A 20,964-nucleotide genomic window follows, 5' to 3' on the forward strand; every position below is an offset into this window, starting at 1 on the left:
AAGAAAAAATATATTTATGAAGGTTTTTTTATATCCATAAGGTTTATCCTCTGAACTAGAAAAAATGAAATGGAAACTTAAAAGATGACTATTGTTTCTCTACCTTTGCAAACATTTTGGATTGAGGAATGTCAATGCAGCTTTCCTAAAAAGATGAAACAGAAGACTGGAAGAAGAGGTTTCAGAGTGTTCACCTCTACAATTCCTTGGAAGTCTAAATAAGCAGCGTAAACTTCCTATTTGCAGTGCCTTAATCAGCTTTTCCTGTTCTTGTCACTGGAGGGCAACAGAAAGTAGCAGGAGACAAGTAACAACAATAAACACACAGCAGGATAACAGTATGCCCAACCCATTAACCTCTCTCTAGAATGACAGGCTAACAGGTAGAGCTAGAGAACTGTATTAATTATCTTGAAAATCCTATCTCATTTTGCACTCATTTGCTCATTCATCAGCACTTTATGGCCCCAAAGCTTATATATCTCACATCTTTAAAGGGATTCTTACATCTCTATTACTCAGCAGCATTTGAGAATGCAGGAGTCACTTTAGGCTTTAGAATGGACACAGTATCATGATATAAACCCTAACTCTGACAGCAACCACTCCTTATGGATGCTGCTGCCATTCCTAAATAATCCATGTAATTTCTGCTTCCACAGAAATCAGATATAGGTATACTATAGCCAAAATGCAAAAAAAATCTGCCATAAATTAACAGTAAATTGATTTATTGATTAAAAGGTAAAGGTTTCTCTCACACATATGTGCTAGTCATTCCTGACTCTAGGGGGCGTTTCAAAGCCGAAGAGTCAGCACTGTCCAAAGAAGTCTCCATGGTAATATGGCCAGCATAACTAAATACCGAAGGCGCAAGGAACGCTGTTATCTTCCCACCAAAGGTGGTCCCTATTTTTCTACTTGCATTTTTTACGTGATTTCAAACTGCTAGTTTGCAGATGCTGGGACAAGTAACAGGAACTCACTCTATTATGCAGCACTCAGAATTCGAACTGCTGAACTGCTGACCTTTCTGATCAATAACCTCAGTGTCTTAGCCACTGAGCCCCCTCAATTTATTGATTACATGCATTTCATTTTTTTTCATCTAGTAGCAACTTCAAAGAATCATTTTCTTCGTGATGATCATTCTCCATCCTGGCCTTTTAGCTTGTCTAGCACTGAATTCATGGCTTCTGTAACTGAGTTTATTGACCTTAAAACTGGTCTTTTAATGTCTTGAAACATGGCCAGGATTTATAATTCTGCCCTGTCTTCCCTGTAATCTTGCAAAAGAAGCAGTCCCTTATCTCAGCAGGCTGGGGGCTGGGGAGTCCCAGCAACGGGGAGTATTGGGAGTGCCATTGCGAAGCAATGTAGTCATGTTATATCATGTTTTATGAACATATTACTTAGTGATGGAAATTCCAGTCAGAATTGTGGTTGTAGCTGTAGAATCTACAACAAATATATATACATTTTTGGACAGCCAAATGTAATGAAATCATAACAACAAGAAAACAAAAAGAGAAAGTCATTTGTATATTTCTGATCAAAACCAAGCAGTTACACAGGAGAATTGTGAACTCTTTCCCTCTGAAAAATGGGCAGAAGTGCAGTCTCCAGGTAGGTCTAAGACAGGGGTGTCAAACTCGCATCATCACTTGATGAATCAGGACTTTATTCCCTTCACTAAACCAGGAAGGGCCAGGCCAGCAAGAGATTCATACCTTTGATGTTTACACTTTGACCCTTGGCTGTGCCCCCTTTGCCCCAAGCCATCACCCTCAGGTGATTCACAGCCAGCTTTCCTTCTCTACTGATCCTCCCCGAAGTGATTCTCCATGGATAATGGGCCCCTGGCCCTCTGCCCCAGCCCTTTGCCCTGGCTCGTTCCCTTAGGCACCATTTGACCTGGGCCTTTTGCTGCAACAGATAAGAAGCCACCAACCAATCAGCAACAGGTGGCAACAAGTAATTGGCAGCAGGCTGTGGGAGAGCCACATTGTGGCCATGGGGGAGGCCTTGTCGGGCAACTGGTGGTAATGTAGTGCAGACACAATTGCCAGGGCCATGGGTAGGCATCACACAATGGGCAGCAGTGGCAACATGCAAAAACAATTGTGGAAACCATGGTGGAGCATGCAAGTGATTGTGCTGACTGCCTTGAGGACCCTGTCCACTTTCCCAGGTCCAACAGAACCATACTGCTCCAAAATAATATGGCCAGTCTGTTCCCAGGGCATCTCTAATGGATTTGCACTGTGCTTGAGCTCCACCTTAGACCGAATCTGAGAAATTATAGCTATCAGGTATTGTACAAACTCCTCCATGCAGCTCTGATCATCCAAGTCCTCCTTCCTGAGGAAGGACCAAGTGACCTTGAACATGACCATTGGGTGACTCTCTGGGAATGTACCAAATCCACAGAAATACTGGTGTTTCATCATTCTTAATGCCATATGGAAGGCCTTAATCAAAGCTCTGACTTATGTTTTATTAGATTTGTTCTTTATATTCCTCCAGCTGTGCCCTATCTCTCTCTTGGCCCTTTTCAATGCTCTTGGCTCCCCCATGAACCATGGGGAGTGTCAAGGACTATGCACCAGAAGAGGGCGCATAGGAGCAATTCTATCCTCTTTCTCATTCCAGGTTGCATGCAGAGCCTCCACAGGAATATGCAACAGTGTCCTTGGGAACTTCTCTAGCTTCCTTTGGAATCCGAACAGGTCCATCGGTTGTCACTCGGGAAAAAAAAGAAAGAAAAGAAAAGAGAAAGAAATGGCTTTTAAAAATACTTTCAAAATAATAGTGAAATGTAAAAAAGCATTAAAGCAATTCAGTATGTTCTACTTTGGTAGAGACTTTTATGTTATTTTAGAATTATATTTTGGATCTGGTTATATTATGATATTACATGATGTTTGTAAGTAAACCAATGACTCACTATATACTTAAAAATAAGGTAATATATTTTGCTTATATTTTTCTGAAGCAAGGACTAATTCACTTTTCTTTAACGTTAGCAGACCGAGAATGCAGAAAATTTAAAACAAATATTAACAAGTGTTTTGGAAGACTTTAACTATATTTTATAGACATTTTAAAAGATTTACTAAGTGTGGCTATTTTTTTAAAACAACCCTTTTAAATGGTGAGTTTGGATAACTTCTCATAAAAAACCAATGACCCTAAAACTTTGTGAAATGTTTTTCTTCTTTTTTTCAGAAGTAAGGACTAATTTACTTTTCTTTAATATTAGCAGATTCTGAAAATGCAGAAAATATAAATCAAACATTAAAAAGTGTTTTGGAAGACTTTAACTTTATACTTTTATAGACATTTTAAAGATTGAAATCTTTGTGGCTGAAGTGGCAGGAAACACCTAAGATATCCAGCAATGCCCTATTATACAGATTCACAGAGGTTCAGCAGAAATTAAGGAATTAGATTGCCACATCTGAGTGCCACAGACATCTACCAAGGAATAAGAATGAAAATCCAGGAATTCCTTCATTTTGTTCTAACTGTATCACAGCTTTCCCTAAATTTTCACCACTGGTGAATATAGCCAAGCATATTATTTCTAGATACACAGAGGTTCAGCAGAAATTAAGGAAGGACTTTTCTCTGCCACCTTAGACTAGGTAAGCACTGACCCTGGGATCTTTTGAAACCACACGAGGTTAACCGTTCAACCAAGTCCTTTGCTCTTCCTAGGAGTTTTGCAACGCCCAGAAATGTTTAAATACAGGGAAGGTGCAGCAATGCTTTATGAAAGAAACATAAACGTTACTCCTAAGGATAATTGTAATATTTAATTGAGGCAGTGTGATGCAATCATCAGTATACTTTAAATAGAAAAGTGTGTCTTGTTTCAAGAATAAAATTTGGTCAAGAACCAACATGAAGATCTTTTATCTGATCCTCGCATTCTTTTTCCTTGCGATTCTGATTCAACCAGGTAAGAAACTAAATTACTGGTAGTTTGAAAAAGGACTAATAATTCACTCCTTTCTAAACCAATAGATAGCTTTGAAAAGGGAATAATATACTATGTCTTTGTTGGATCTACCATTCAATCCAGGTCAAGAATTTATCACAAGCAGAAGAAACAGATTTCTAGAATTCAACATTTCTATCATTGACACCTTTTAGCTTTACTCTGAGTAAATAATTTTGAGAAGTATGGTCTATTAAAAATTTGAACTTCAAAATCTCTGAAGAATATGCCATGGACTTTTTTTCTGCATTAAAACTAAAAATCAAGCATAATAAACGGCATCAAGGCGGATAGGAAAGCCAATAAAATGATTCATTTTTCTGGACTGAATTGTACTAGGGTTTTTGTTATTTCTTTCTTTTCTTTTCTTTCATTCTTTCTTTCCTTGGTTTTAGGTGTTAGGGTTTAGGACTGATTTTGGTTTACCAAATTATCTATTTGGTGAAGAAGAAAGATCCTAATCGCCTATTAAATCTATTTGTACTTGGTGGGGGGGGGGGGGAGAGAAAATAAGTAAGACCAAAAAGAAAGAAAAATAATTAAAAGTAGAGAAATTACCTTTAATAGTAACATATCTATTATTATTTTCTTAATCGAGAAAGCAAAACTACAAATACATCTTAAATCAAATCTTTACTCTTTGGGATTATGTGAACAATCTTAATGCGGCTCTTTCAGAGCAGGACAGAAGTGCTGCGTCTACCTCATCTTCTCAAAAATGTTTTTGAGGGCTCAGATATCCTGAGAATTCTTCAAAGAAGTCGTAACTGGGTTTCATTAGTACAGATTTCCAATAGCAAAGAGCAGCAATAGGAGTTTTTCTGACATTAAGCAAAGAAGGTGAAAGCCGGAGAAAAAGTCAAAGTAAATTCAAAGTAAGCTTAGCTGTTCTGAAAGATTTTCCATCCAAAACAACCAGAGGAAGCAGACACTGTATATCAGGATTTTTTATAGCTTCATTGGTAAGGATAGATACTAATTGTGGAGAGAAAGATATCTGAACAAGGACTTAATTGGGGAGAATCAAATTGTTTCCTTCCAACTGCATTAATATGTATATGCATGCCAATCAGTTCTACTCTAGTTCAGGGTTCAGAGTGTACTCCATGTATGATCCCTGCACTTCTGCTGCAGGAAGACAGAAGAAATGGATTTGTCTAATTAGATGGAACTGCCGGAAGGCCTAAGAATTCTGCTATTCTTAGAAGCAGGGGGTGTCATTAAAGGAGACATTTATATAAATATCAGGGTATCTTTAGTCATCATTTCCCTGCTTCCTTTTTTTAGTTTTCACAGGGAATGCCAATGATGTATGTAGCCGTCGAAAAGGGGTCTGTGTTGGCTCTAACTCCTGTCCTCCTGAACGAAACCTTGGGACATGGGGATGTAATACAGGATTTACATGCTGTAGAAGGTGAGAAAACGCTCCTTTAATAAAGATGCCAAGGTGTAGAATTGGATACTATGCCTGCTTACGGATTTCATTTAAAAAGCATTGCAAGGCATTGGCCTGAAGAGCAAGAGATGTTTCAAAGGCAGAAAGGACGGCAGGAGAGATTGAATTTTGGGGATTCAGCTGGTAGAAAATACATTAAACTTTGTTCAATATATTGTTTTATCTCATTTGTAGCATTTGAAAATAATGAAATCTCCGTCTACTGCCTTGGATACCTTCAAGACCTGACGCATGACTTGATATCACCATTTCCCATCACTTTATTTTTCTTTATCTCAACCCAAATTGCTATCTATGCATTGATGAAAATAATTAGCAAATTTCCCTGAAAATATATAGCTAAATGAGCATTGTAGTTGTTGTGTGATTTCTTTAAAAGCGGCTCGAGATAGGACATTTGTGTGACTGTGTGAATGGGGCAGGGCATTGATGAACATGAGCACAGAAGCACAAAAGGGGAAAAACCAATCCAATCTTTCAAAAACAGTACGTAAGAAAGAATATTCCTTATTTTGTCTTTTATGATACCACTTTTGATAGCTTGGACTGTTTTAGGAATACAAGCCAAAATAGATAAGAAAACACCTATCCACTTTAGATCCCCAGACTCAGACAGATCACATCCCAGAGTTCTGAAGAAGCTGATAGGTGTAATATCACAACCATTGAACCATAGCTTTCAAAGATACTGGAAACACCAGATGATTGGAAAAGAGCTGATGTAGTTCCCATCTTCAAAAAAGAGGGGAAATGGATCCAGAAAATTATAGACCAATCAGTCTCACTTTTCCTGAAAAGATCCTGGAGAAGGTAACCAAGCACTGGATCCGCAAATGCTTAGAAACAAGCAAAGCTATCACTGGAAGGCAATATGGGCTTGTCAAAAACACATCATGCCAGACAAAATATATTGCACTCTTTGAAAAAGTGACTAAATTATGGACCAAGAGATCTGAACAATGGGCCCTATTCAAAAACATGGAATTCAATAGTGTGAAGTTTCCTGTAGATGATGGCTCATTCACATCTTCCTCAGAGGCCTCGAAGGAGAAGGAGAACATTCCTGGCATGTCCAGTATTGCTAACCCTGAGCTGCCAGCAGAGCATGCCTTGGCTGGGGAATGGCCAATGAGGAAGAGGGGGAGGAGTTGCCAGTCTTGGTGGATGCTAGAGTGTGCAGGGCAGAGAGGCAGAGATCTGCCAGATTGATGAGGAAAAGGGCCCATCCCTCTTAATGGGCAGCATCAGGAGGGTCTATTTAGCACAGCAGGCTCAGGAAAGGGCAGCGCGGGGGCACAGAAAGGGAAGGGAAATGGGGTGGAGGAGGCTCCATAGTCACGGGATGTTGGGTGAGGAAGGTGGAGAACTTCCAGGGTGGAGCGCAGCTATAGGTTGCTGCCCAGCATCCAAGCTCCCAATACATGTGGTGCAGACAAGACACAGATTCCAGGGGGGTAGAAGAGAAACTGGAAGCATGCAGCTCTAGCACCGTTCGGGTTCAGAGGACTTACTGCAAATACTTAACCAATTGGCCAAGGTCCCTGGGAAGGCTCTCTGCATACATTCAGAAGTATGATCTTCCCCGTTAGATAGGGGAAGCATATATCTGTTTCTTTCAGGGGTGGGTTCCTGCCAGTTCTAACCTCTTCTATAGAAGAGGTTCCACAAATCTACAGGGCCATGTAGAACCGGTTCCAGCTCCCTCCCTCCGCCTGTCTGCACATCATCAAGATGAAGAGCGAGAGGAGGAATTCTGGGAGTTGAAGTCCAAAAGTCTTAAAGCTGTCAAGTTTGAACACCCCTGGGTTTTTTTCTAAAGGGTTAGGGGTGCAAGGGTCTTGTAACTTGACAGCTTTAAGACTTGCGTGCTTCAAATGCAAGAGTTTCTGAGCCAACATTTTGGTTGCTAAACAAGAGCATTGTTAAGTGAGTTTCACCACATTTTACAGGTTGGCCATTCCCACCCAGTCACATGCCTGGCAAGCCACTCCCACAAAGCAGGCCACACCTACAGAAGAGGTTCTAAAATTTTTGAAACCCACTTCTGGTTTCTTTCTGGAGTTGGAGGATGAGCCCAATGAGAACTCTGCTCATCTGGACTTCCGGTGTCAAGGCATGCAGCCAATGCAGGCAAGGTGAGTGGCCTGGTGAGGCTCAGGCAGGTAAGAAAAGGAATATATGGGAGGGGCACCAGGCAAGGGAGGTCAGCCATTATTGGGATCAGCCGGTTCACCAAATTCCACAAAAAGTTAGCTACTGGTTCTATTGATCCAGTGCAAACCAGCTGAATCCCACCACTGATCGAAAGCCATCAAATGTTTGAGGACAGATAGGATAGATCCACTGCCCCAATCTGCCTCTTACTAGAGATCATCAGTCCAACAGGACCATACTGCTCCAAAATAATATGGCCAGTCTGTTCCCAGGGCATATCTAATGGATTTGCACTGTGCTTGAGCTCTTAGAGCGAATCTGAGAAATTATAGCTATCGGGTATTGTACAAACTCCTCCATGCATCTCTGATCATCCAAGTCCTCCTTCCTGAGGAAGGGCCAAATGACCTTGAACATGACCTTTGGGTGACTCTCTGGGAATCTACCAAATCCAGAGAAATGCTGGTGTTTCATCATTCTTAATGCCATATGGAAGGCCTTAATCACAGCTCTGACTTATGTTTCATTAGATTTGTTCTTTATATTTGTCCAGCTGTGCCCAATCTCTCTCTTGGCCCTTTTCAACGCTCTTGGCTCCTCCATGAACCACGGGGAGTGTCAAGGACTATGCACCAGGAGAGGGCGCATAGGAGCAATTCTATCCTCTTTCTCATTCCAGGTTGCATGCAGAGCCTCCACAGGAATATGCAGCAGTGTCCTTGGGAACTTCTCTAGCTTCGTTTGGAACCCGAGTGGGTCCATCGGTTGTCATTCGAGGGGAAAAAAGAAAAGAAAAGAGAAAGAATTGGCTTTTAAAAATACTTTCGAAAAAATAGTCGGATATAAAAAAGCATTAAAGCACTTCCGGTTCCGGCTGCTGATGGCGACGGGCAGGCTCTGCTCGCCCCGTGCTTTCCCGGTGGGCCCCTCACTCCTTGGGGGGCACAGGACACCCCGTAGAGGCTCCTGCTGGAGGGGTGACACCACAGGGGATCTTCCGAGTCGGCGGTGGCCGGGGGGGGGCCGCATCGCCCCAGGCACTGGGGAGCATGATGAGGAGGCGCTCTGGCGTCTTCGCTGCATGGCAGCAGGAAGAATAAACACTCAGAAGGACGCAGCTGTGGTGCGGTGAGGCGGAATCCACTCTCCATTCCCTTTGTATATGCGGAAGAAATTGCCAGCTATTTAAAATCTCCTTTCAGCTTGGCTTTGAGAAGCGCGGCTGGAGGGAGGGGGATTTCCCCCCCCCTCGGACAGGCGGCTGTTAACTATTGTTGCTCTCAGCCCTTGGGGGAGGAGGTAGGGAGAGAGCCAATTAATGATGCCACGCTCTTAGCAAAGGTGAATTTCGGATTTAAACTGATAATGGAATGATGATCTGGAAACTTTGGAAACTTTGAAACTTCTGTTATGCCTCCTAAGCCCGAAGCTGGCAGGGCAAGATGGCACACTTCCGTTGTCTTCATAAAGAGTGAAAACTGACTCCACCTATAAAACTTCAGGCATCCGGTCTTTGTCTCCATGCTACTCAGATAAATCTCTTGTTGTTTGTGACTTTTTTGGACTCCCTGGACTTAAAAACTTTACTCTATTGCTAGTGTGTCTAGAAAAATCCTCTTCTGCCTGGACCTTTTGTCTCCTGAACTCTCTTGGCAGTTCTACCTTTCTGACTGATCATTCTCTGTACTGACTGAACTCTATAATGTCACGTAAAAAGCCACCAGGATCACATCCTACCCCACACATCCCTGCGACCAATTCGCTCTCACAGAGAGGGACTCCTCCGGGTACCATCCGCTAAGCCAGCGGTTCTCAAATAGTGGGGCGCGCCCCCCTGGGGGGGCGCGAGGCTCCATAAAGGGGGGCGCGAAGGCTCCCTTTCCATCTGGGTGCAACGGCGGCGGTGGCGGCGTGGGCGAGGCATAATATATCCCACCTGGAAGTGGCAGCACTTCGCACTGTGGATTTTCATTGGAACCGCGGGCTGGAGCTGTTCAAGAAGCCTGCTCGGGCGGGGGTGGGAGGGAGGGAAGCATGGCTGTCCCAGGCTTCCCTCCCTTCCCCCCCCCCACCCAGCCCAAGCAGACTTTTTGCACAGCTCCAGCCCGCGGCTCTGATGAGTCTCTGAGCAGTCCCCAGCGCTGCCACTTCAAGCCGGGATATATTCTGCCATGCCCTCGGCGGCGTCTTTATGCAGGTAGCTCGCCTCCCCCCCAGCAGCTCCACCGCCAGCATTCCGTCTGGAAGCAGAAGCGCAACAGCCGCTGTTGGGGAAGGGACAAAGGGGCGGTGGACGCCCGATCTTGCCACCCCCACCCCTTCGCCCCTGGTAACGGAGACTGTTGTGCTGCTGCTTCCAGCTGGGATGCTGGAGGAGCTGCTGGCAGGGAGGGAGGGAAGAAGGGGAGGAGGGAGTAAGGATAGACAAGCAAGAGGGAAAGAGGAAAGAAGGCAAGCAGGCAGGAAGGAGGCAGAAGGAAGGAGGGAAGAATGGAACTGGAAGGGAGGCAGGGAAGGAGGGAGGGAGAAAGGAAGGATAGGAGGATAGGGAAAGAGGAAAGAAGGCAGGCAGGCAGGGGGAAAGAGGAAGGAGGGAACTGGAAGGGAGGCAGGAAGGAAGGGAAGGAGGAAGGGAGGGTGGAAGGAAGGATAGACAAGTAAGAGGGAAAGAGGAAAGAAAGCATGTGACTACGGTGGGAGAGGAGGAAAGACCGGTGTGCTATGTTATGCAGAGGTGTACTTATAACAATTTTATAGACAAATTATACTATTTACAGTGGGGGGGGCGCGAAATGTTTTCTTCTTCCTAGGGGGGGCATGACAGAAAATAATTGAGAAGCACTGCGCTAAGCAATGCTGGCGGGCGGTGCCCAGGAATAGAGCCTTCTCTGTGACGGGCCCAACCCTCTGGAACGACCTCCCCCCCGATATTAGAATCATTTCTGATCTCCGCTCCTTCCGTAAGAAACTCAAGACCCACCTGTTCCAATTAGCTGGTCTGGCCCAATCACAATCATAATCATAATCATAATTTAATCCTCGACCCTCCTGGCCGGTATTTTAAATTTTAAATTTTGGGGTATTTTAATTGGTTTTAATTATTAGCTAATTTCATGATCATTGTACAGACTTTTGTTTAATTTGTTTTTCTGTGATTTTGTACTTCCGTTGTTTATAGTGCATTTTATTCCTGTCTGTACACCGCCCCGAGTCCCCTCGGGGAGAGGGGGCGGTTTATAAATTGAATAAATGAAATGAAATGAAATGACATCCGGGGAAGCCTGGCTTTGCTGCCTCTGCCCCGACATCTACAACATCCAGTCCAAGTACACAATCAACGATAACATCTCTGATGCAACCTAAAACCACTGAGACTGAATTCCAACAAATGTTTCAACAAATTTTACAGGGACAAGAGGAGATTAAAAGACAATTAAAAGAGATGAAAGAAGAAATTAAAGAGAACCAGGACCAGATAAACAAAAACTCACAGAGACTTGATCTTTTGGAGGGTGGGATGGCTGAGATGAGGGAGGGGATGGAAGGGGTGCAGAAGGGGAACAAAGAACTTGACACCCAACAGATGAAAATAGAATTTGAGAGAATGTCCTTTTACCTTAGATTTCAAAATGTGGTGGAGACAGATGATGAAGATATAAGGGACATTATAACAAGTATTTTGGCTGAATACATTCAGAAAGAGAAACAACAGATGGGGTGGGAACTAGATTTGGTTTATAGAGTGAACTCAGCCTATGCTAGAACACACAACGTACCCAGGGAGGTACACATTAAATTTCTCAGAAAAAGTACAAGAGATGAAATTCTGAGTGCACAAAGGGGGCAAGCTTTGAAATACCAAGATAGGGAAATAACCATCCTGAAACAGATCCCCAAGAAAGTGAGGGAGAAAAGAAAAAGCTATTCGCAATTAGCGAAGAAACTATACCAGAAGGGGGTGTGGTTCAGATGGTTGATGCCTGAAGGTATGCTAATATTCTGGGAGGACACAAGAGTTAGAATTAATACACCCATAGAGGCGCAGGCCTTTATGGAAAAAAATAAAGCACTCCTAGATAAATCAGATGATCCTACAACAGACATGCAGGACACGGGAGGGGCCAGAGCTCTGCTGGCGGAGGGAGAAGGGGCAATACCAAGAAAACTCAGATCACAAAAATGAGTAAGAAAATCTTGTTATACTTGATATAAATTGATCGAATGTTGTTATTTAGTATTGAATTTTTTTGTAATTGTATTCTATGAGTATGGAGGGAGGGGACTCCTGCCGCACATTGCAACTGCCAAAATTTGTAACCTTTCCTTTACCCTTTTCCAATATTATTTCTTAAAAAACCAATAAAACTTTGTTTTTTAAAAAAATGCATTAAAGCAGTGGTTCTCAAATAGTGGGGCGCGCCCCCCAGGGGGGGCACGAGGCTTCGTAAAGGGGGGCGCAAAGGCTCCCTTTCCATCTGGGTGCAACGGCGGCGGCGAAGGCGGCAACGGCGGCAGCGAACTGGAGTTTCCCGCCAAGGTTGCCTGTCCGACCAGCCCCCGCTGGCTCCTGGCTGAGGGAGGAGCTGCCGCTCCGCCTTCTCTGAGCGGGATCCACGCCCTGCAACTGGCCGCGAGGGGAAGCGGAAGCAAAAGCTTTTGCTATCAAGTCTTTTGAAAATCTCCAGGAAGCACAAAAAATGGGTGAAAATGGCAGGTTTTGGCCAAAAAACGGCCAAAGATGATAGAGAAAGAGAGAGCTAGTGAGAGGGAGGGAGGGAGAAGTGAGACAGAAAGAGATAGACAGAGAGAGAGACACAGAGAGAGAGAGAGACAGAGAGAGACAGAAGGAGAAAGAGGGACAGAAAGAGAGAGAGACCGAGAAAGACAGAGAGAGACAGAGAAAGACAGAGAGAGAGAAGAGAGAGACAGAAAGAGAGAGTGAGGCACAGAGAGACAGAAAGAGACAGAGAGAGGAGACAAAGAGAGAGAGACAGAAAGAGACAGAGAGTGAGAGAGAGACAGAGAAAGACAGAGAGAGAGAAAGAGAGAGGGAGACAGAAAGACAGACAGAAATAGAAGGAGAGACAGAAAGAGAAAGGCAGAGAGAGAGAGAGAGGGAGAGAGATGAGGGAGAGAGAGAGACAGAGGGAGAGACCACTTGGACTGTCTTCGCATCTGGGATGCGTGGGTCTTTCCCACTGAGACTAGCAGGTGTTGTTTCTAGAAATCACTGCGTGCAGGAAATATATGTGTGTGTTTGTGTGTGTACACATGCACATACAAGTGTCATTTCTTCAGTGTTATCACAGAAATGAGTACACCCCTTAACATTTTGTAAATATTTAAGTATACTTAAATATTTACAAAATGTTAAGGGGTGTACTCACTTCTGTGATACTCTATATATAAATATATGTATGTATATGTTCTAGCTGTGCTCCTTTAAATCTTTTCTGCTACAGTTAATAAAGCTATTCTTTGTTGTAAATTGATCCACATTTTTCTTTTTTTATTCTCTTATACGTTAATAAGGATACAGTGTTATGCAGAGGTGTACTTATAACAATTTTATAGACAAATGATACTATTTACAGTCGCGCGGGGGGCGCGAAATGCTTTCTTCTTCCTAGGGGGGGCATGACAGAAAATAATTGAGAAGCACTGCATTAAAGCAATTCAGTATGTTCTACTTTGGTGGAGACAATTATGTTATTTTAGAATTATATTTTGGATCAGGTTATACTATGATATTACATGATATTTGTAAGTAAACCAGTGACTCACTATATATTTTTAAAAAAGATAATATATTTTGGTTATATTTTTATATTTTTCTGGAGTATGGATTAATTTACCATTCTTTAATGTTAGCAGAATATAAAAATGCAGAAAATTTAAAACAAATATTAACAAGTGTTTTGGAAGACTTTAATTATATAATTTTATAGGCATTTTAAAAGTCTTACTAACTCTGGTAGTTTTTTTTAAAAAAAAAACTTTAAAATGTTGAGTTGGAATAACTTCTCTTAAAAAGGCAATGACCCTAAAACTTTGTGAAATATTTTTCTTATTTTTTTGATATGAGACGAATTGAACCAGAGTTTCTTGTTCATGTTTATTGACACTTCAGTGGATTGTTCAAAAGTTAGAAATCACTTCCTGTCTGTTGTAAATATATCTTCTTGGAGGTGACTTTGACATGCACTGTATAATTAGAGCTTTCTCTATTGGAGGAAGCGGAGACTCAGGGGGTTTTTAGTCAGTTGTTTTTAAAAAATTTGTAGGGGTGGGGTCTCAGGGGTTGTGGGGCGGGTGGGTCAGATCAGGAGCGATATGAGAGCCGGGCCCCCAGGTGTGGTCGCGAGCAGAAGGGGCGGAAGGGAGGAGGAGGGGGAGGACACCATTCCTATACAGGGCTCTTTAATTCCAACGGTCGCAGGGAGGGGCAGATACGAGGACAGTTTAAGAACTTACAGTCGGTTGGGAGACCGTGGTTGCTGGTTACACCCGGTCGCTTGTACCAACCCCCGCGTTCTAGGTGGTCAAGAGTTACAGACCCAAGGCCTGAGGCTGTTGTTATGCAATGCGAGGTCCGTTGTTAACAAGGCCCCCCTCATTCACGATCTAATTTTAGAGGGGGAGCCGGACCTCGCGGGAATAACGGAGACCTGGTTGGGCCACGAGGGAGGTCTTCCCCTCGTGGAAATGTGCCCACCAGGCTACCGAGCATTTCACCAGCCCCGGGCCCAGGGAAGGGGCGGCGGGGTGGCAGCAATTATTCGGGAGGACTTAGAGCCGAGGGAGTCTACTGTGCCACAGACGTCCGGATGTGAATCCCTTGTTGTGAAATGGGGGCCTGGGAGACAGTTGGGCCTGCTGATAGTATACCTGGCTCCTCGCTATACATCAGCGGCCCTGCCCGAACTCCTCAAGCTGATCGCATCGGTGGCGGTTGAGACCCCCAAACTTTTAGTGATGGGGGATTTTAACCTGCCATCGATGGGAGAAGCATCAGAGGGGGTTCGGGAGTTCATGGCTTCCATGACAGCCATGGACCTGACTCAAATGATTCAGGGCCCAACACACGAGGGAGGACACACTCTGGACCTTGTTTTTGTCTCTGGCCAGTGGCTGAGTGATCTGGAAGGAGGGGACTTAACCATCACTCCCCTGTCATGGTCAGATCACTCACTCCTTTGTCTTGACTTCCCTCGTGCTACCTCCCGCTGCGGGGAGGCGGAACCGGAAAGTTCCAGATGGTTCCGCCCCAGGCGCCTGATGGAACCTGATAGGTTCCAGACGGAGCTTGGGCCACCTCCTGTAACCTTGACCCGCCCCCGGGTAGAGGACCTGGTGGTTGCATGGAATAATGCAACTACCGGGGCCTTGAACCGGGTGGCGCCTTTGCGGCCTCTCCGGCGGCAACGATCCACCCTAGCCCCTTGGTTTACCGAGGAGCTAAGGGTGATGAAATGCCGCAAGAGACGTCTAGAGAGTCGTTGGAGATCCTCTCGCTCCGAATTTGATCAAACACAGGCACGAGCCCATTTAAGGACGTACCTTGTGGCATTGAGAGTGGCCAAACGCCAATATTGTGCCACTCTCATTGCATCCGCGGAGAACCGCCCTGCCGCCCTGTTTCGGGTGTCCCGCTCCCTCTTGTTTCAGAGGCCACGGGAGGCCCCCCTACAGGGCAGGGCAGAGGAATTTGGTAAATATCTGCAGGATAAAAGCGCTCAAATCCGGAGAGATTGGGTTCCTGTCAGTGATCCAATGGAGACGTCCATGGCGAGTCTTGAGGAATCGATCTGGGAGGAGTTTGACTTGGTTGCCATCGAGGATTTGGACAGATTGCGTGGACGACTGCGACCCACCACATGTTTATTGGACCCGTGCCCCTCCTGGCTTGTACTGGCATCCTGGGAGGTTACACGAGACTGGCTCCTGGGCCTAGTGAATGCTTCGCTGAGCGAGGGGTCTCTCCCGGCCGCCTTGAAAGAGGCGGTGGTGAGACCCTTGCTCAAGAAGCCTTCCCTGGACCCTTTGGAGCTGGCCAATTATCGTCCTGTCTCCAACCTTCCCTTTTTGGCGAAGGTTGTAGAGAGTGTGGTGGCCTACCAGTTTCCACGACATCTGGAGGAAAATGATTATCTAGACCCGCGCCAGTCTGGCTTCCGCCCCGGTCATAGCACGGAGACGGCCTTGGTCGCGTTGGTGGATGATCTCTGGAGGGCCAGAGATAGAGGTTGTTCCTCTATCCTGGTCCTATTAGACCTCTCGGCGGCTTTTGATACCATCGACCATGGTATCCTGCTGCGCCGGCTGGAGGGGTTGGGGGTCCGGGGCACCGTTTTGCGGTGGTTCGGCTCCTACCTTTCTGACCGGATGCAGCGTGTGTTGGCAGGAGAAGAGAGGTCGACCCTACGCCCCCTTATTTGTGGGGTGCCACAGGGGTCGGTCCTCTCACCACTCCTGTTCAACGCATATATGAAGCCGCTGGGTGAGATCATCCGTGGTTTCGGGGTGGGATACCATCTGTATGCTGATGATACTCAGCTGTACTTTTCCACCCCAAACCACCCCAACGAGGCCATCGAAGTGATGTCCCGGTGTGTGGAAGCCGTACGGATCTGGATGGATGACAACCGACTCAAGCTCAACCCCTCCAAGACGGAGTGGCTGTGGGTACCAGCTCCCTGGTTCAGCCAATTAATTCCATCATTGGACATTGGGGGCATTCAACTTGCCCCCGTGGAGCGGGCGCGCAATTTGGGCGTCCTCCTGGATGCCCGGCTGTCCATGGATGACCATGTGACAGCCGTGGCAAGGGGGGCGTTCCACCAGGTTCGCCTGGTGCGCCAATTGCGCCCCCTACTGGACCAGGACGCCTTACGCACAGTCACTCATGCGCTGGTGACGTCTCGCTTGGACTACTGTAACGCTCATTACATGGGGCTTCCCTTGAAATGCACCCGGAGGCTACAGTTGGTCCAGAACGCAGCCGTGCGGGTAATTATGGGGAGTACTAGGTACTCCCATGTGACACCGTTCCTGCGCGAGCTGCACTGGCTTCCTGTGGTCTATAGGGTGCATTTCTCACGAGGGAGGCCACACGCTGGACCTTGTCTTTGTCTCTGGCCAGTAGACGAGTGATCTGGGAATAGGGGATCCAACTATTATTCCCCTGTCATGGTCAGATCACTCACTTCTCCGGCTTGACTTCCCTGGTGCTACCCCCCGCTGCGGGGAGGCGGAACCGGAAGGTATTAGATGGTTCCGCCCCAAGCGCCTGATGGAACCAGATAGGTTCCAGACGGAGCTTGGGCCACCTCCTGTGGACCTGACCCGCCCCCGAGTGGAGGACCTGGTAGACGCATGGAATAGTTCGACTACCGGGGCCCTAGACCGGGTGGCGCCTTTGCGGCCTCTCCTGCGGCGACGAACCACCCTGGCCCCTTGGTTCACCGAGGAGCTAAGGGTGATGAAACGCCACAAGAGACGCCTAGAGAGTCGTTGGAGATCCTCCCGTTCCGAATTTGACCGAGCACAGGCACGAGCCTATTTGAGGACGTACCTTGTGGCACTAAGAGCAGCCAAACGTCAACATTGCGCCGCTCTTATTGCGTCCGCAGATAACCGCCCTGCCGCCCTGTTTCGGGTGACCCGCTCCCTCTTGTTTGAGAGACCGTGGGAAGCCCCTTTACAAGGCAGAGCAGAGGAGTTTGGGAAATATCTACAGGACAAAGTTGCTCAAATCCGGATGGGATGGGCCCCTTTCAGTAGTCCAGTTGAGACGCCCGTGGCGAGTCTTGAGGGACCGCTTTGGGAGGAATTTGACTCGGTTGCCATCGAGGATTTGGACAGGTTACGTGGACGTCTGCGACCTACCACATGTTTATTGGACCCGTGTCCCTCCTGGCTTGTACTGGCATCCTGGGAGGTTACGCGCGACTGGCTCCTGGGCCTAGTGAAAGCTTCGTTGGGTGAGGGGTTTCTGCCGGCCACCTTGAAAGAGGCGGTTGTGAGGCCCCTGCTCAAGAAGCCTTCCCTGGACCCAACGGATCTAGTCAATTATCGTCCAGTCTCCAACCTTCCTTTTTTAGCGAAGGTTGTAGAGAGTGTGGTGGCACAACAGTTCCCACGTCACCTGGAGGAGAATGATTATCTAGACCCGTGCCAGTCCGGCTTCCGACCCGGGCACAGCACGGAGATGGCCTTGGTCGCATTGGTGGATGATCTCTGGAGGGCCAGAGATAGGGGTTGTTCCTCTATCCTGGTCCTATTAGATCTCTCGGCGGCGTTCGATACCATCGACCATGGTATCCTGTTGCACCGGCTTGAGGGACTGGGAGTCAGGGGCACCGTTTTACGGTGGTTTGGCTCCTACCTCTCTGGCCGGACGCAACGTGTGTTGGCAGGGGAGCAGAGATCGACCCGGAGCCCCCTCACATGTGGGGTGCCACAGGGGTCGGTGCTCTCGCCTCTCCTGTTCAACACATACATGAAACCGCTGGGCGAGATCATCCGTGGTTTTGGGGTGGGATATCATCTGTATGCTGATGATACTCAGCTATACATTTCCACCCCGGACCACCCCAATGAGGCCGTTGAAATGATGTCCCGGTGTTTGGAGGCCGTATGGGTCTGGATGGATGGCAACCGACTAAAACTCAACCCTTCCAAGACGGAGTGGCTGTGCCTTCCGGCCTCCCGGTTCAACCAGTTGCTTCCATCTCTGGCCATTGGGAGCGTGCAACTGGCCCCCATGGAACAGGTGTGCAATTTGGGCGTCCGCCTTCTCTGTGATGGGCCCAGCCCTGTGGAATGACCTCCCCCGTGACATCAGGATTATTTCCGATCTCCGCTCCTTCCATGTACAGCTGAAGACCCACCTCTTTCAATTATCTGGCCTGGCTCAACCGTAAATTTTTTCTTATTCCTCCTGACAGTCCTTTTAAATTTTTTAAATTTTAAATTGTGTTATTATAACTGGGGTATTTTAACGGTGATTTTTAACTGTCTAAATGTGATGTCATTTGTTACCTCCTCCGTGCATGTATGTCCTTGTATATATGTATGTTTATGTGTTTGTACATATGTTTTATGTTTTATATGTTCTATTGTACGCCGCCCCGAGTCCTGTCTGGAAAGGGAGCGGCTAATAAATTCAAATTTATTATTATTATTATTATTATTATTATTATTATTATTATTATTATTATTATTATTATTTCAAGGTTTTGATAACAATCTTTAAAGCGCTCTATGGCTCAGGACCTAGTTACTTGCGGGATCGTATTCTGCCCCATACATCCCTGCGACCAATTCGCTCGCACAGAGAGGGCCTCCTCCAGGTGCCGTCCACTAGACAGTGTCGGCGGGCGGCGCCTAGGAGTAGAGCCTTCTCTGTGGCGGGCCCAGCCCTGTGGAATGACCTCCCTCCGGATATTAGGAATACCACCGACCTCCGCTCCTTTCGTATTAAGCTTAAGACCCACCTATTCCAAGCAGCTGGCCTGGCTCAACTTTGATCTAATCATATCGCTCCTGACGGGTTTTTAACTGGGTATTTTAATTATATTTAATTATCTAGGGGTTTTTAAATACTGTATTTTAATTGTTTTTATTTATCAGCCGACCTCCTCCTTGTGTGTGTCTCGGTATATGTCTCTATTATATGTTTGTTTTGTCCACATATTTATTTCATATGTTTCATTGTACGCCGCCCCGAGTCCTTCGGGAGAGGGTGCGGCTAAGAAATAAATATTATTATTATTATTATTATTATTATTATTATTATTATTATTATTATTATTATTATTATTATTATTATTATTATTATTATTATTATTATCCTCTTTGGGTTTAAGATTCTCATTATCGTTAATATGTTTTTGGGAACAGAAATAAAGTTTAGAGACACTTAATAAAAACTATGGCCAAGTGAAAATCTTTGTGGCTGAAGTAGCAGGAAACACCTAAACTATCCAGCAATGCCCTATTATACAGCTTGTAGAAAACAGCTCTCCTTCTCACTTTCAGTTGATGATCTAAATTTAGAATACAAATAAGACTCCAGGAATATTTCCAACACTAAACATATCCTTAGTCTTTAGGCAAACAGGAATCAATAAGCTATGCAATGAAAGCAAAATAGGCTGCACTTCATCTGAGTGCCACATACACTTACCAAGGAACAAGCTTTTTTGTAAAGCCCACCCATCAAATTCTGTCTCCAAAGACAAGAGTGAAAATCCAGGAATTCCTTCATTTTGTTCTAACTGTATCACAGCTTTCCCTAAATTCTCACCACTGGTGAATATAGCCAAGCTTTTTTTTCTGGATTCACAAAGGTTCAACAGAAATTAAGGAAGGACTTTTCTCTGCCATCTTCGACTTGGTAAAGGGGACTTTGGAAACCATACCCGGTTAGCAGTTCAACCAAGTCCCTTGCTCTTCCAAGGAGTTTTGCAACGCCCAGAAATGTTTCAATACAGGGAAGGTGCAGCAATGCTTTATGAAAGAAACATAAACGTTACTCCTAAGGATAATTGCAATATTTCCTTGAGGCAGCATGATGCAATCATCACTATACTATAAATAGAGAAGTGTGTCTTGTTTCAAGAATAAGATTTGGTCCAGAATCAAATCCAACATGAGGATCTTTTATCTGGTCTTCACATTCCTTTTCCTTGTGATTCTGCTTGAACCAGGTAAGAAACTAAATTACTGTTAGTTTTAAAAAGGACTGATTACTCACTCCATTCTAAACAGGTAGATCATCTTTGCAAATGGGATATTATATTATGTCTTTGTTGGATCTACCATTCAATTCAGGCCAGAATTTATCACAAGCAGAAGAACCAGATTTCTAGAATTCAGCATCTCAACCATTGACACCTTTTAGCTTTACTTTGAGTAAATAATTTTGAGAAGTATGGTCTATTAACAATTTGAACTTCAAAATCTCTGAAGAATATGCCATTGACTTTTTCTTCTGCATTAAAACTAAAAATCAAGCATAATAAATTGCATCAAGGAGGATAGGAAAGCCAATTAAAATGATTCATTTTTCTGTATTGAATTGTACTAGGGTTTTTGTTCTTTCTTTCTTCTCTTTTCTTTTCTTTCGTTCTTTCTTTCCTTGGTTTTAGGTGTTAGGGTTTAGGACTGATTTTGGTTTACCAAATTATCTATTTGGTGAAGAAGAAAGATCCTAATCACCTATTAAATCTATTTGTACTTGGAGGGGTGGGAGAAAATAAGACCAAAAAGAAAGAAAAATAATTAAAAGTAGAGAAATTATCTTTAATAGTAACATATCTATTATTATTTTCTTAATCAAGAAAGC

This window comes from Natrix helvetica, assembly GCF_964273705.1.
Source record: "Natrix helvetica genome assembly, chromosome: 2".
Lineage (NCBI taxonomy): Eukaryota > Metazoa > Chordata > Lepidosauria > Squamata > Natricidae > Natrix > Natrix helvetica.